Below are 3,495 nucleotides of genomic sequence, written 5' to 3' on the forward strand. Positions count from 1 at the left end.
AAAGATCTTGCCTTCGGATCTCTGGTAGAAGGTGTACCAACAGTTTCTTTTGGGTATCCTATGAAGACACACTTATTCGATTTTGGCTCGAGCTTATCAGGCTGAAGCTTTTTCACATAAGCATCGCAACCCCAAACTTTAAGAAATGACAGCTTAGGTTTGTTGCCAAACCATAGTTCATATGGTGTCGTCTCAACGGATTTATACGGTGCCCCATTTCACGTGAATGTAGCTGTCTCTAATGCATAACCCCAAAACAATGGTGGTAAATCGATAAGAGACATCATAGGTCACACCATATCTAATAAAGTACGATTACGACGTTCGGACACACCATTACGCTGTGGTGTTCTAGGTGGCGTGAGTTGTGAAACTATTCCACATTGTTTTAAATGAAGGCCAAACTCGTAACTCAAATATTTGTCTCTGCGATCAGATCATAGAAACTTTATTTTCTTGTTACGATGATTCTCCACTTCACTCTGAAATTCATTGAACTTTTCAAATCCAGACTTGTGTTTCATTAAGTACATATACCCATATCTGCTCAAATCATCTATGAAGGTTAGAAAATAACGATACCTGCCGCGAGCCTCAACACTCATCGGACCGCAAACATCGGTATGTATTATTTCCAATAAGTCATTAGCTCACTCCATTGTTCTGGAGAACGGAGTTTTAGTCATCTTGCCCATGATGCATGGTTCACAAGTATCAAATGATTCATAATCAAGTGATTCCAAAAGCCCATCTGCATGGAGTTTCTTCGTGCGCTTTACACGGATATGACCTAAATGGCAGTGCCACAAATATGTTGCACTATCATTATCAACTTTGCATCTTTTGGCATCAATATTATGAATATGTGTATCACCATAATCGAGATTCAACAAAAATATACCAGTCTTCAAGGGTGCATGACCATAAAATATATTACTCATATAAATAGAACAACCATTATTCTCTGATTTAAATGAATAACTGTCTCGCATCAAAAAAGATCCAGATATAATGTTCATGCTCAACGGTAGCACCAAATAAAAATTATTCAGGTCTAAAACTAATCCCGAAGGTAGATGTAGAGGTAGCATGCTGACGGCGATCACATCGATGTTGGGACCATTCCCGACTTGTATCATCACCTTGTCCTTAGCCAATCTTCGTTTAATCCGTAGCCCTTGTTTTGAGTTACAAATATGAGCAGCCAAACCAGTATCAAATACCCAGGCGCTACTATGAGCATTAGTAAGGTACACATTAATAACATCTATATCAAATATACCTTTGCTCACTTTGCCATCCTTCTTATCCGCCAAATACTTGGGGCAGTTCCGCTTTCGGTGACCAGTCCCTTTGCAGTAGAAGCACTCAGTTTCAGGCTTGGGTCTAGATTTGGGCTTCTTCCCAGGAGTGGAAACTTGCTTGCCATTCTTCTTGAAGTTCCCCTTCTTTCCCTCACCCTTTTTCTTGAAACTAGTTGTCTTGCTAACCATTAACACTTGATGCTCCTTCTTGATTTCTACCTCCGCATCTTTGAGCATTGCGAAGAGCTCAGGAATTGTATTGTCCATCCCTTGCATATTATAGTTCATCACAAAGCCTTTGTAGCTTGCTGGTACTGATTGAAGAACTCTGTCAATAACACTATCATCTGGAAGATTAACTCCCAGCTGGGTCAAGTGGTTATGATACCCAGACATTTTGAGTATGTGTTCACTGACTGAATTGTTCTCCTCCATCTTGCAACTATAGAACTTGCTGGAGACTTCATATCTCTCAACTCAGGCATTTGCTTGAACTATTAATTTCAACTCCTGGAACATCTCATATACTCCATGACATTCAAAACATTTTTGAAGTCCCGATTCTAAGCCGTAAAGCATGGCAAACTGAACCATCGAGTAGTCATGAACACGCGACTGCCATGCGTTCACAACTTCCGTAGTTGTTGGAGGGGGTGGCACACCTAGCGGTGCATCAAGGAAATAATTTTTCTATGCAATAATGAGGATAATCCTCAAGTTACGGACCCAGTCCATGTAGTTGCTACCATCATCTTTCAACTTAGCTTTCTCTAGGAACACATTAGAATTCTAGGGAACGGTGGCACGGGCCATTGATCTACAACATAGATATGCAAAAACTATCAGGACTAAGTTCATGATAAATTAAGTTCAATTAATTATATTACTTAAGAACTCCCACTTAGATAGACATCCCTCAAGTCATCTAAATGACATGTGATCCAAATCAACTAAACCATGTCTGATCATCACGTGAGATGGAGTAGTCATCAATAGTGAACATCTCTATGTTGATCATATCTACTATATGATTCACGTTCGACCTTTCAGTCTCCAGTGTTTTGAGGTCATGTCTATACATGCCAGGCTCGTCAAGTTTAACCCGAGTATTCCGCTTGTGCAAAACTATCTTGCACCCGTTGTATATGAACATAGAGTCTATCACACCCGATCATCACGTGGTGTCTCAACACGACGAACTATCGCAACGGTGCATACTCGAGGAGAACACTTATACCTTGAATTTTTTAAGGGATCATCTTGTAATGCTACCGCCGTACTAAGAAAAATTAGATGCATAAAAGATAAAAATCACATGCAATCAAAATATGTGACATGATATGGCCATCATCATCATGTGCTTTTGATCTCCATCTCCAAGGCATCCTCATAATCTCCATCGTCACCGGCTCGACACCTTGATCTCCATCGTAGCGTCATGGTCATCTCGTCAACAATTGCTTCTACAACTATCGCTAACGCATAGTGATAAAGTAAATCAATTACATGGCATTTGCATTTCGTACAATAAGAGACAATCATAAGGCTCCTGCCGGTTGCCAGTAACTTTTACAAAACATGATCATCTCATACAATAATGTATATCACATCATTTCTTGACCATATCACATCACAACATGCCCTGCAAAAACAAGTTAGACGTCCTCTACTTTGTTGTTGCAAGTTTTACGTGGCTGCTACGGGCTTCTAGCAAGAACCGTTCTTACCTACGCATCAAAACCACAATGGTGATTTATCAAGTTTGTTGTTTTAACCTTCAACAAGGACCGGCCGCATTCAAATTCGATTCAACTAAAGTTGGAGAAATAGACACTTGTTGGCCACCTTTATGCAAACCTAGTTGCATGTCTATCGGTGGAACCGGTCTCATGAACGTGGTCATGTAAGGTTGGTCCGGGCCGCTTCATCCAACAATACCGCAGAATCAAAATAAGACATTGGTGGTAAGCAGTATGATGATCACCGCCCACAACTCTTTGTGTTCTACTCGTGCATATCATCTACGCATAGACCTGGCTCGGATGCCACTGTTGGGAAACGTAGCATGCAACTTCAAAAAAAATTCCTACGCTCACACAAGATCTATCTAGGAGGTGCATAGCAATGAGAGGAGGAGAGTGTGTCCATGTACCCTCATAGGCCGAAAGCGGAAGCGTTTGACAACACGGTT

This window comes from Triticum urartu, chromosome 1, assembly GCF_003073215.2.
Source record: "Triticum urartu cultivar G1812 chromosome 1, Tu2.1, whole genome shotgun sequence".
Taxonomy (NCBI): Eukaryota; Viridiplantae; Streptophyta; class Magnoliopsida; order Poales; family Poaceae; genus Triticum; species Triticum urartu.